The sequence below is a fragment of the Vombatus ursinus genome, unplaced genomic scaffold (genome assembly GCF_900497805.2).
Source record: "Vombatus ursinus unplaced genomic scaffold, bare-nosed wombat genome assembly UNPS02014822.1, whole genome shotgun sequence".
NCBI classification, from domain to species: domain Eukaryota; kingdom Metazoa; phylum Chordata; class Mammalia; order Diprotodontia; family Vombatidae; genus Vombatus; species Vombatus ursinus.
The window spans coordinates 3,726,188-3,740,370 of record NW_020954600.1 but is presented as its reverse complement, the minus strand read 5'-3'; the positions used below and the strand labels follow the sequence as shown (position 1 = coordinate 3,740,370).

At 45.9% G+C, this 14,183-nt stretch overlaps 1 protein-coding gene across 1 annotated transcript in view; it reads left to right on the top strand.

Moving 5' to 3' along the window:
• The first annotated feature begins 9,498 nt into the window (after window positions 1–9,498).
• Window positions 9,499–14,183, top strand: part of CD82 (CD82 molecule) — a 78,809-nt gene continuing 74,124 nt past the window's right edge. The window contains exon 1 of the mRNA XM_027837827.1: window positions 9,499–9,674. The gene's annotated coding sequence lies outside the window, so the exon portion shown is untranslated. The remainder of the gene's footprint in view (window positions 9,675–14,183) is intronic.

Genomic DNA, 14,183 nt, shown 5'->3' with positions numbered 1-14,183 from the left:
GGAGATGCTGGGTGTGTCCTCTGGGGACAATCACATCACATGCAGCGGAAGAAGGATTTTGAGCTACAGTGAGGCACCACAGGAGGACCACAGTTTGGGGTTAAGATTCATTCACCAGAAGGAAGAAGAATATCCATTAGAGGAGTCATTTCCCTCCTCCAACCTGTATGCCAACGCCCAATGGAAAAGCCCCATTTGCCTCCCTACCTAAGGTTCTGCCAAACAGACAATGGCGGGGATGACATAAACAAGAAAATGAATTAATTTGTGAGGAAGAACTGGTGTCCAGGGTTGTGGGGAGAGGGAAACTGGAGTCATGGTCTGCTTTACGGTGAGGAGCCCCAAATGAGACAAGAAACATCAACACACCATAGTCTTTAATTTCCACTGAACCACTTCCTGTACTTCTCCATTTTACCACAAGAGGGCATAGAGCTCATTTTGGCTCTTTGGCTAGGCGAGAAGGCTAGACCCCATAGAAAAGACTTAGCAACATAAGAGGATACTCCTCCCCTGCCTTTTGGACTTTTGAAAAGTGTTCTTGTACCTTGTCCTTTGTTTCCTCCTCCTCCTCCTGGCCAAACTCTAGTACTGTAATGCTGGGGCAAGTTCTTTGAAGGACCACAGTTTGGGGTTAGGATTCGTCTACTTTTAGAGTTAGTTCAGAGATTGAAAACTAAAAGGAATCTTGGAGGTCATCTAATCCAACTACCTCCTTTTACAGATGGGGAAATTGAGGCGCAGAGAGGTAATGTGATAGTCACACAGATTAAAAAGTAGAAGAGGCAAGATTTGACCCAGGTCTTCGGTTCCAGGTCCGATATTCTCCCACTATACTATGCTGCCCAAAGAAGGGAAATATCTTCACCCGAGTTACTCATATAGTAAATAGGCAACAGAGCTGACATTGGAACCCAGGTCTCCCAGCTGGAGAAGATAGCATGGAAAGAGCTCTGGCCCTGAAGTTAAAGGACCTAGATTCAAATCCCACCTTCAGCCTGTGCGAGCTTGGCCAAGGCAAGTCTCCGTTTCCTCATCAGTAAAATTAGAAAGGCTGGATTAGACGATCCTTGAGGTGTCTTCCAGCTCCAAATCTAGGATTCTATGATGCGATGACTTAAAAATGCAGGATCCTTTGTGCCTGGCCTTGAGGGCAACAGACAGTATGAGAGGTTCCTGGGAAGAAAGTAAAGGCGGTATGCCCTGCTGAGCCCCCTTCATCTGCAGGAATTCCTGTGCTTAAAGAAAAAAGTTAATCAGGAAGACGGATGCCTGGATGCCTGGGGAGAGCCTAATTAACTAGCTCTTTGCCATATTGTAATGACAGGCCAAGAAATCACAGACCCAGAGGACCATAGACAGAGCTGGAAGGTCATCTAGAGCAATCCTCTCATTTTATAGATGAAAAAACTGAGGCTCAGAAAGGAAAGTGATTTGGCCAATGTCACTGAGATAATTAATAGCTGAGCTGGGATTTGAACCCAGCTCCTTTGACTACATGGTTTATTCTATGCACTGTTCTACACTGACTCTAAGGAGTATCCTCTAACACTTTTTTGGATAGGGTTTAGCTCCTTGATTGTAGATGGGGGAACTCGTAGGATGAAAAGTACTTCCACTGATCTCCATTAGCAATCTCTCTGTAACAACTAACCTCAGTGGGCAATGAGACTGTACCTTATTAATAATAATAATTTAATTTAGAGCAAAATCTTCATATTACAGATAAGGAAATTGAAGCCCAGAGAAGGGAAGGGATTTGCCTGTAGTTGAACAGCAGGTAATATTTGAACCCAGGTCCCCTCTCTATAGAACAGACTTTTTTTCCCCCTTTTATCATAATGCCACGAATTTATTCATTCAATCTACTTTTTATTGGACACCTACTTTGTAGAAAACCCTATGCTAGAGGCTGTGAGATACAAAGAGGGAAAAGGCACAGTCCTGCCCTGAAGTCATTCAAAAAGGGGAGATCAGACTTCATGCAGAATCAAGGAAGGATGGGATACAGAGAGGAAGACCTCTTTCATTGTTTATATTTGTATTTCCAGCACCTAACCTAGTGCCTGGTACATAGTAGGTGCTTAAAATTGTTTGTTAATCGACTTATTGATTGATAAGTTCCCACAGGAGAGTCAAATAAAGTGGGGTTTTTTTTGTTTATTTGGGTTCTTTTTTTTTTTGGCTGGAGAAGGGAGAGTTCATGCCCAAACTAGACAGGGAGAAGAGAGTGGGAGACAAAGATCAGGGGAAATTTCAGATGTGGCATCTGAGCTGGGTCTTGAATGGTGGATAGAATTTCAACAGGCAGAGAAGATTGGGATGCAGTTGGGGGAGGGTCTATGCAGAGACAACAACCTCAGCAGAAGCTTTGAAGGCAGGGACAGTGATGGGGGTACATATACAGGGAGGTAGCATTAGATCAAGGTGAAAAAATAGTTTGAGGCTCGGCTGTGAAAGGTCTTGAAGCCCAGGCTAAGAATTTCAGTTTTTAGTTACTAGGAAATGGAGAAGCATCATTCCTTTAAAGGGCACACTGGAGAAAGCACAGGAAATCCCACCTCAGACACTTACTAACTATGTGACCCTAGGTAAATCACTTAACCTAATCTGTAAAATGGGGATGATAATAACACATCCCTTATAATGTTGTTCTGAGATAATGTATGCAAAGTGCTTTGCAAACCTTAAAGTGCTATATAATTGTGAGCTATTGTTAGAAATGACAAGGTTTACCATGAGACGTTAGGGGTATAGCATGTATGGAGGAAAGAACACTGGTATGGAGTCTGGAGTTCAAACTCTGCCTTTATGATTAATATAGAAATTATCTCAAGTAAGTTATTCTCTGGCACTCATTTTCAACTATAAAATTAGGGGATTGGACCAGAATGCCTTGGAGGTCCCTCTCAACTCTCTGGTTCTGTGATTATTTTCTACATCTGAAAAACAGGGAGATTCCAAACTCCCCCTTCTCTTCATAGTCCTAGATGAAAAGAAAGTAATTACCTATTTTTGCTTACCAGGTATCTGAAAAGCAACAGTATCTCTTGCATCTTTCCCCTTCCTTCCCTGTCCACTCTAAGGTTCTCATTCAGGTCTTCATCTCTTCTGCTTAGGTTAATGTAACAGGCTTCTAGATGGTCTTGCTTTCCTCAAATTATCCTTTACTCATGTGACTCATCTGCTCAAAATCAAACCAAACCTTCAATGAATCCCCATTGCCTACTAAATGGAGTAGAAATATTTAATCCTAGTTTTCAGGACCATTGCACTGACAAAGAACACTTATGATAAAATTCAATGCTAACTAGGCTGAGAAGAAACAGGCATACTACTAAAGCTGGTGGGGTTGTGAATCAGTGCAATCTTTTGGGAAAACAATATGTAAGAAGAGCTATGAAACCACCCATACCCTTTGACTCAGTGATTCCACCACCAAGAATATACTATAAGGATGCTGTAAAAAAAAAATGTACAAAAATATTCATAACAATATTCATTAAAAATAGCCAAAATATTAATAACAAAAAAACTGGACTTTTTTCACATGTCTAATCCACATGTCTAAGGATTCGGCAATGGTTGAACAAATTGTGATATGCAGATGTAACAGAATATGAGGGGCAGCTAGGTACTGCTGTGGATAGAGCACTGGCCCTGAAGTCAGGAGGACCTGAGTTCAAATACTGCCTCAAACATGAACCCTGTGATCCTGGCCAAGTCATATAATTGCCCAATGCCTTAGTTTCCTCAACTGTAAAATAACGGTGGTAATAACAGCACCCACCTCTTAGTATTTCTATGAGGATAAAATGAGATAATATTTGTAAAATGCTTAGCACTGTACTCAGTGCATAGTAACTAGTAAGCACTTTAATAAATGGCGGTTTCCTTCCTTCCTTGGTTGTGACAGCTTGTCAGAGTAGATTGAACACTGAGACTGGACTGAGAGTCAGAAAGATGTGGGTTCAAATCCAGCTTAAGACACTTACTAGCTGTGTGACTGCTGGCAAAACATTTAACCTCTCTGAACCTTAGTTCTCATACTGTAACACAGGGATAATAACAGCCCCTACCTAATCTGGTTATTGTGAAGATCAAATTAGCTAAGCATATGTGAAGTGCTTCAAAAACCCTAAAAAGCATTATAGAAATATGAGTCATTATTGTGACATCAGCAGAGAAACAGCTCTGGTCTAGTAGATAGAGAACTGCCCTCCATCTCTGGAAGATCTGGGTTCAAATTTCACTTTTGTCACCTGAGGACAAGTCCCTTAATCTGTCAGTGCCCCCAGGCAACTTTCTAAGACTAATGGCCAAGCTGGGGCTGAACAGTATTGATAAAGAGCTAGTTCCCCAACAGGGAGATCCTTATCCAGTAAAAGCACAGATCCAGCCTCTCCCCAGACTCCTTTCCCCCACTCCTTCCATCCAGATATTTATCTCTTACAGCATCAGAATGTAAGTTACTTGATAGCAAGGGTATGCCATGGTTATCTTTTTCTGCAGTGCCTAGCACTGGCAAGGCAATCAGGGTCAAGTGACTTGCCCAGGATCACACAGCTAGTAAGTGTCAAGTGTCTGAGGCTGGATTTGAACTCAGATCCTCCTGACTCCAGGGTCTGTGCTCTATACAGAGTCACCAAAACCTTAGTTTCAAAAGGCCAAGTTCTCCCACTGCATCCGGGGCCATCTCCAGTTGTCCTGATCTATGTCTTGTCACTGCACTCGGATGGCTCTGGAGGAGAATGTGAGGCTGGTGACTTCGCACAGCCCTCCCTCACTTATATCCAATTCACTCGCATGTCATGGCAAGACCTCCCAAATGTCAAGGTCCTCTTTGAGAACAAAAGACAAACAATGATGACAACAGCAACAGCCTAGCCTTAGACTAGCACATAGTAGGTATTTAATATGTATTTGTTGAATAACAGACTGAAAAAAAAGTGACTAGACTTTGGAATATGATTTCGCTCACATCCTGGTCCCCATAGGGGAGAGTACATGGCTAAACAAATAATACGATGGGTGGGTGGGGGGGAGTCCAGAAAATGACCAGCTCGAAGTGGCCAACCATGCCTAAAATGGACCCACCCAGGAAGACAGACTTGTAACAAATATGGCTATATACTTCAAGGTTTGCAAAGAGCTTCACAAATATCTCATTTTATCCTTACAACAACCCAGGGAGGTGGGCATTATTATTATCCCCATGTTACAAATAAAGAAACTGAGGCAGACAACATTTAAGTGGTTTGCCCAGTGCCACACAATTAGTAAGTATCTGAGGCTGGATCTGAACTCGGGTCTCTCTGACTTCAGATCCAGAGCTTTATCCACACAGTGTCTAAGTTACTAGTGAGTTACTAGCTCACAACTAACTGAGGGAATGAATGCCCTTTTCCTTAAGAGTGGGATAGTGTTGGACAGAAGCTGGAGGCCCGGCCAGCCGCAGGGTCACATAACAAACACCTCCACCCCTGATATGGGCAGAATGGAGAGGAGTGGGAAGTGAGGAATGTCTGGAGGCCTCTCTCTGCTGGAGAAGGTTTCTATCCAATTCCACCAATCTCCATTTAAACACCTACTATCTTCCAGGCACTGAGCCTGATTTCTAAAGCCCCGCCTTCCAGATCTGGGAAAATCCTGGGTCCTAGAGTGAGAAGGAAGCCTTAGAGATCACAGACCACATGGTAAGAGGATCTTCTGGCCCCTTATCTGACAGAAGAAATTGAGAGGGCTCAGAGAAGGAAAATGGTTTTGCCAAGATCACGGAGCTAGTGAGTAGGAAAATGGCATTTGGAGCTCAGGTCTTCTGACTCCAGAGTCATTGTTCTTTCATTTCAATTCGGTTCAGTTTGATTTATTAGACATTTGTTGTTTGTCCTTCAGTTCTGAAGAGGACCAGTGATACTGATGGGGTTGGGATCTGGGCCCCAGAAAGGAAAAACCCTGGACTTTCCCACATGGTCAAATCTCTGGCATTCCCCTGAGGCTATAATCCCATCAACTGGTCATTCATTGTGAACCTCCCTATGGCCCCAGGCTACTTCTCCATTCTCCCTTGGCTATGTGGTCCAGGCCCCTGGAATTCTATTACCTCATAGACTACTTAGCCACTCCTAGATCCCTCCTGTAGGCTTTCTGTTTATAAGGTTCATCTTGTCTCCATTAAGATGCTTAGATTCTTATAATCTAGCCATGGCTCAGATTCCTAAAATCTAGCCAATTAGCCAATAGTTTACTAATGTTCAGACTCCTTAAGAGTCTGCCCAATATGATGGATGTTCTAATAAACCTTGTCTTTGGCTGAAAGAAGGCTTGGGTTGAATTCTTTCGGGCAGGACCCACGTGTTGTGATTTTGGGGTCCCGGGACCCCTGAACCCCTAAACCACATCAATACCCCAGGTGATGTCTTGATTTGCACATGAATTGGATTTAAGTGAGGCAGAGTTGCGCAAACCCATCAGCCTCACTCTCTTCCAGAGTCATCGAAGTCCAGTGATGAGACAAAGTCAGGACAACTGGTGGATACAGTGGATGACCTTGGCATCTTCAATGTCTGACCAAGCTCTAAGTGCTCCAGGGCATCTGCTTCAGCTGCCTTCATGGCTGTTGGAACAAATTATTTTCATCCATTCTGCCAGGTGACATCTTCACATGCTTGGGGTAGACACCGCCTAACTCACCAATGGGTTTCAGGCCTGTAGAGTCTCCTTGACCTGGTTTAGCTCATCTGCTGAGATGGTTTTACAGGGTGTGCAATGAGCGTGCTATAGTTTTTTGGAGCCATGGGTGAGAATTGGGTGACTGGTGGACATCAAAGGTAGATAAGCAGCCTGAAAAGGGCTCAGCCGAGGCAAGCCCTCACACCAGAGGTGCTAGCCCTTCCTGATCTGTTAGACATTTATTAAGATGCTGGAGGTGGATATCATACAATCACAGATATGCAGAGTGAGACAGGTTAGATAAAGAACGCTTTCATCTGGGGGAATCAGGAAGGTTTTTCAAAGGAGGTGGCACTTGATCAGAGAGCCTTAAGGGAAGAGAAGAATTCTGAACCCTGGGTTCTAGGCTTGCCCCTGCCTGTATAACTGCTAAAGTGATACTCAAAGTCCCAGTTCTTTGTTCTATCACAATATCTTGTGGCTGGGAAGGTCCCTTCTGATAAACCCTCTTTACATACCAAACAGCAGCTTGGCCTATTGTCTAACAAAGGAATTCCCGAGAAGTTCAGTACAATGAACTCCACCACTACGTGCATGGTGGACAGCAGCAGTGTCTTCTGTTAACTTTCTAAGGTCAGCCCTGAATCAATCCACAATCATTTCTTAAGCACTTACAATGTAGCAGGCACTGATACACACGTGAAGGTGGAGGTCATTGATTCTGCCCATCGATTAAATTAAATGATTGGAGGCTTTGCCCTACACCTTAGTCAGGTAAAAACATAACTCAGTCAATCGAAAGTTTACACAAAGTGTGAAAAGTCCTGAGATGCTACTGTATAAACTGGAGTAAGAGGAAGTTTGTCCCAAATGGTCAGGTTCTAGATGAGGCTTATATGAAACTAGGCACTATTTCAGAACCCAGAAGCCAAGAGAACATTCCAGCCAAATGTCCTGATAAGGAATAGCTTAATGAGGGAGAAGAATGACAGCTTCAGTCCCTAGGCTCTCTCTCCCCAACTTGGTTGGACATTTTCACTGATATCCTAGCAGTATCCTAAGGACAGAAGTGCCTTGTGGTCAGTGTCTACACTGGGAGCTGATAACAAGGAAAAGCAGGTTTGAGGTTTTGCAAAGAGCCCAGGAGAAAAGCTGCACCATACCTAAGAGTAATATCTTGAGGATTCTAGGAAAAGGATTTCCAGAAATTGTGCAAGCCCTCTGCCATGTGTCCCTCTCAGCTGGAGCCCATTTTCCCCTAGACTCTGTACATACTAGTGAGAGAATGTGTCACAGATTTAGGGGGAGATGTTTTGTACCAACTATGCCCCAATAGTAAATACTCATTTCTAAAGGTTAAGTCTGGCTGACTAACTGATATCAACTGATATTCACAGGGAGAAGCACACTGATGGAGGCTCAGGAACTAAAGCATTAGAAAGATATCCCTCTTTTCTCCCTCAGCCTCTTAGGGATAGCTTTAGAATCCTGAGGGAAGATGTAACCATCTAGAGATCTTACCTGCCAATGAGTATGGAGATTTGGGAAGTGATCCCAGTGCCTACATACACTAAATGCAGACAAAAGTGGAAAAGGAGAAGGAAGAAGATTTATTGACATTTGAGAGACGAGTCTTGGTAGATACAGGTCTTCTTGACTTTCGAAAAATCCTCAAATGAATTGTCTTGGCTGGGGAAATGTAGTCATGTCCTGGGTTTGAACTTTCACTGGCTGTCCCCCATATTTGGAATCCCCCCACCAGCACCTCAGCCCCCTGGCTTCCCTGACTTCTTTCAAGACTCAGCTCAAAGCAACCTACTCTCCCCCTCCCCCAACCATGCATTCCTTTCCTTGAAGATAACCACATTTACACTACACACCTCCATACACATAGATACAAATGTTTATCTTGTGTGTACATAGTTTGCATGTTGCCACCCCCATCAGAATGTGAGCTCCTCTAGAGCACCAGAGACCATGGTTTTGCCTTTCTTTAATGCCTCCATCACTTTGCAGCACCTGGCACATTAAAAGCCTTTAACAAAAGTTTGTTGATTGAGCAACTGACAGCCCCCATGTGGACTCTGTGGTCAGTTGTTCCAGGAATGATACCAGGACCCAGTGGAAAGATGGGACCCAAGCTGCTGGTCACCTGGACTCTAAATTCCGGAATGCTCCAATAACTTGGGTCCTGACCTGGTATTCTATTTTAGAGAAGACCCACAGGCCTGGCTTAAAGTTCCCTCAAGCAATCCCAGCTCACCCAAGGATTTTTCACACTTAATCATTATAAAGTCTCTGATTGATTGACTGAGCCTTGTTCTCACCTCATTAAGGTATCGGGCATCTTCATCTCTACTTTCAGGTGGTGAGGTGAGGTGACTGGGTTGATTTATTTAACCAACTCCACCCTTACAACATGCTCTGCGTATATAATATGAACCTCACAAGCACCCTTTGAGGGAGATAATGCAGGTTTACAGATGAGGAAACAGGTTCAAGGCGGTCAAAGTGATTTACTTGCTCGTCATCAGGCAGATAGAGTCAGAGTAGTAATTGTGGAACCCTGGATTTTTCTGACTCCAAGGCCAGCATGCCAAATCCACATCCCGCCCCCCCCCCCCCCCCCGGGCGATCTTCTACGGCCCTGCCCGCTCTCTATGTATCAACCCCTCCCCTCGGGACCTAGATTAAGAGGTTGGGCCTCTCTCTTCCTCCCCGCAGCCGAAGGGGGCGTGGCGTGGCTGCGGCAGTTGGAAGGGGCTGGACAGCGGACGCTGCTTCTTCCCCGGACGGCCGCGGGAGGGGGCCCTGGGTGATCGCAGCGCAGGGCACGGCAGAGCCAGGCAGAGGCTAGCAGAGCCGAGCCGGGCAGAGGCGAGCAGAGGCAGACAGGGCAGGCACAGGCCAGGACTGTGGCAGACGGGACCCGACCGGACCGGGCTCAAACCGCAGGGAGCAGGGCGCGCAGCCAGCAGCAGCAGCCAGAGCTAAGCCCACAGGTAAGCGGCGGGCTACCTACGCAGTTGCCAGCCCTGGAGCCCCGCTCCCAGCTGGGACACCGCGGCGTTGGCACGGACCGAGGGCGCCGGGGAGGCAGGGGTCGCCGAGGCAGGGAGCGAAGCAAGGAGGACGGAAAGTTGGCTCGACCACTAGGGGTGTTTGGGGCCAACTTCCAGGAGGAGCCAGGGCTCGTGGGCGCTGTGCCAGGGGTTGCAGCTGTCCGGGGCTGGGGGCCCTGGAGCTGCCAGTCCTCCAGAGACCCTTCCCCTTCTTTCCTCCTTCCGGGGGCGGGGCAAGGGGGCTGAGCCCGCGGAGGCAGGGGCCAGTAGTGGAGCCTGTGGCTTCCCTAGCCTCAGTTTCCCTCCCCCACCTGCCTCTACACACTGTGCCAGCTGTGACAGTGAGTGTGATGAGCTCTCCTGGCCCCGTGAGTTCACTTGTCTTGGACATTCCTCCTTATTCCATGTGCAGTTTCCCCCTCTCGTCTCCCCTCTGTAGAAGACCCCCAATCCCCAGTGTCTCAATTTGCTCTGCCTCATAGCCTCTCTATTTCACCAAAACAAACAAAACTTCCAAGGCTTAATAGACTTCCTTGTTTTACTGTAAAAGTCAGAGTCATTCTGGTGGAATGGGAGAAACCAAACCAAAAACGGTGGCTCTGGAGTCACAGGACCTGAGTTCAAATGCTGAGTTCAAAGTAAATCTTTACCCATGTGACCCTGAGCAGATCATTGAACCTCTCTAGGACTAAGTTTACAAATCTGTAGAAAAATAAGGGAGTTGGAGTAGATAATGTCTTAGAGTCTCTTCGAACCCTAGACCCAGGATCCAGTTTTGATGAAAAGAAAGATGGATTTGGAGTCTCTGGACCCAGGTTCAAATGTAGGTTCTACCTGTATAGTGTCTTCGGCCTTTGTTCTCTCATCTGGAAAATAAGGGGGGGTGGGGCGCTGGATCTCTTAAGGACTCTTTCTGGGTTTCAGGTGCCACTTATACATATATGTATGTATTTGTGTATGAATATAGATACATCTATAGAATACAGAATACACTGAGGGCTTCTGGGAGCACTACATACTTCTGTTAGGTATATTATCTTTGGGATTCCTTTGTTATGGAGGTCCCTTTCAACTCTTAAATTTTATGATGCCTTGAGCTGAGAGATCTGAGTTCTAATCATGACCCAGCTGGAATGACCTTGGACCTCCTCCAGGCAGGCACTTTACAAATATTATTCCCAATTGATCCTCACCTTAACTCTGGGAGGTAAGTGCTCTTATTATCTCCATTTTACAGATGAGGAAACTGAGGCAAGCAGAGGTCAAATGACTTGTGCAGGTTCACACCTTAAGTGCTAGAGGTAGAATTTGAATCTGGTCTTCTTGACTCCAGACCCAGCACTCTATCCACTGGGCTACTTAGCTATCTCAGCTTCCCTTTCTTTTTCTGCTGAGTAAACCTGAGTAAAGTACATTCTTCTTAGCCTTCTCCCTTTGCCTGAGGCATATTAAGTTTACAACTCAGAAACCCCAACTTATTTATTCATCCTCTTGGCAATGATGCTTTATAAATATGTCCTACCCAGCTCTCCTCTCTGGGGAGCTGAGGAACACCAAAGATCCAGACATTGGTGTCTGGGCAGTATCTACTACACAGGTCACCTCTTTTTTTTTTTTTTCCCTTTGGCTGCTCTGGTAAGCTTAGCTTGGTCTCCATAGGTTTCTCCCTGGAAACTCTCCCTGGTGTTTCCTGACAACCCTCCCAAGCCCCAGGGACTTTTCTGGGTGAGCACAACCTGGAGGCCCAGGCTAGGAAGGCAATGACTGTTTCTTATCTGATAGAAAAGTGAATATACCAGTCCAGTCTGGGACAAACGGAGAAGGCCTGTGAAACTCTGTCTCAGTATGGGCTTTAGATTCAAAGTGAGAGCCATCTGGGGGCCTGCCCCATAGTGCTTGTGTTCTTGGAGATTTTCTGGGCATTGCACTATGATAAGTCACCCTTAGATGTCCTTCTTCAAGTTTGAAAAGTGGTGCTTTTTGTGTATTCTGGAACCTGCTTGCAGAGGAGGGTCTAAGGAGCACTGGCTAGTTTCTGTTTGGCCCTTCAGCCAGGGATGGTTGACAACTGACTTTTGAAAGGAAGACTGGGAAGACTTCCTTGTCACCTGGAAAGGCTGGCTGGTGGCAGAACCCATGTTGAGGAACGCTGCTTTGGTGTATTCCCCCAGTGGCGGGGGGGGGGGGGGTGGGGGGGAAGGTGTATTTCTGACTCTAGGAAAGCCTTTGCTCTGGGTTTCTTCATTCTTTTGTATTTTCCCTGCCCCTTCTATATTTACCAAAGTGGGTGGGATTGTGTGGGCCATGCATAATGGAAAAGCTGGATTCATTGGAATAAAGCATTTGGGTCTTTGGAAAGAACCAAGAGAAACGTAGAATAGAGGAAAAAATGCTGAATTTGGATCACAGGACTTGGGTTTGAATCCTGACTTAGCTGACCTTGGACAAGTCACTTCCCCTTTGATGGGCTAGTTGCTTCAGCTGTCAAATAAGATTAGTTGTCTCAGTTGGACTAGATGAGTCCCACTTCAGACCTGAAGTTCCATCAACTTTTCATATCCCATTTTCCACTGGCTGCTGAAATCCAACTGCGGTCACCAGAAATTAGGATAAAAGCCAGGATCAAATAAGATACTGTTTGTGAAGTGCTTAGCAGAGGACTCTGGCATATAATAGGCATTATACAAATGTTTGCTATTATTGATTTCATGTGCGGTAGGTCCCTTAAAGGGGAATAGCATAAGATGTGAATCCCTGCCCTCAAAGCTTGTTGCTTCTTAGGGAGGAAAAAGATTATTAGCATAGTCTCTGGAAATAAATAGAAAAATTCACAAGATGGGTGGGATGGAATTCTACTGATACTGCTGGTGATTCAGAAGAAAGCTTTGGAGAAAGGAGAAATCTTTTAGCAGTGAAAGGGACTGTAGAGTTAAGGTACCTTGCCTGACCTCAAGGCAGCTTTCCAGTGTGCAGCAAGTTCCAAGTCCTGGTTAAGTCTTGAGTTCCTTAAGAACATGGGCTTCCCTTCTGCCGAGCCCTAGAGAGGTCTGGAGGAGGGCTTAGTAAGGCCTCACTGTGGAATAATAACAATAGGTCACATTTATAACTATGATTTTGTTAAATCCTCAAAATCCCACTGTGAGGCAGGTCCTGATGGTATTGGCATCCCTGTTTTACAGATGAGGAGATAGGGTTTGCCCATGTCCATATAGCTGATAAGTGTGGTAGGGTAGGACTTGACCCCAGATCACCTCCTCACTCCAAGTCTGCGCCAGCCAGCACACCTCTCCCTGCCAGGAAGATCAATACGGGCATTGGTATCCCTTGGAAGGTGCCATTTCCTTCTTGACTGTCCCCATTCCTGCCATGCTGGTAAACCTCCAAGGGGGATCTGCTTCCACGCAGGAAGGGGACTGAATTTTTTGGAGAATGTGGTCCTAGAGAGCCAGTCCATGACATTCCTCTGGCCAAGACACCAGTGCCACCTGTCCTGACAGTGGCTTCAGCCTAGAGGGAGGGCCAATTCCTTCTGGCTGCCAAATCTAATGCCTATTGGTCAACTTGCTGGGGGGATTTGGAGTTGGGCGGAACATCAGTCAGCCACTTGAGGGCAAGGCCTCAGAAGAAATTCCCTTTTTAAAAAAAAATCATTTTATTCTGAACTTAACAAAATATTGGTCATTTCCACATACAGGTAACAGATCAGAAAAGAAGGATTGTATCAGAAATGACAGAGTTCTATTAATTTCCTTCTTGGCTTCCAGGAACTGGGCCAAGCAGGGCCTTGCACGAGTTTAATAAATATTTGAACTGAAGGCACATTCTAGGCCCCAACTCCCTCATTTTTACAGATGTGGAAACTGAGGCCCAGAAAAGAAAGGTGACTTCCCCAAGATCACACTGCCAGTTAAGCAGCAGAGCTGGGATCGGAACCCAGGTCCCTCCAACTCAGATCCAATGTTCTTTGCCTGGTACCCAGACTCTCTTTCTGCTGTTGGGACGTGGTTGGCTTGTAACAGGACTGCAGGAGGAATTCTCTTCCAACCTATTCCCATCGTCCCATTCTCCTCCCAACTCCCCCACTCCCCAGGGCCAGGTGGAAGGGGAAGTTTCATTAGTTTACTCCCTTCCATGGGAAGTTGCTCCAAGGGAGGGTGGGTGATTCTGATTTAATCTGGGAGGATTAAATGTCCTGGATTTGTTTCTGAGCTGGTCGGATTGGGAGAAGAAAGGTTCCTGCCCACCTGCCTCCCCACAAGGCCAGGGAGCTGTTTGTATGGGGTGGGCTGGATTTCATCTTAATGATAGCAGTTTGGCCCTGGCTTCCCCTCTTGGCAGGGCTGGAGGGTCTGAGGAAGGAGGGACTGGAAAGAAAATCCTAAACACGAGAGAGAAGCTTCTTGCCTTCTCCCCTCAACACCCCCTCATCCTCCTGACAATGTTAAAAAA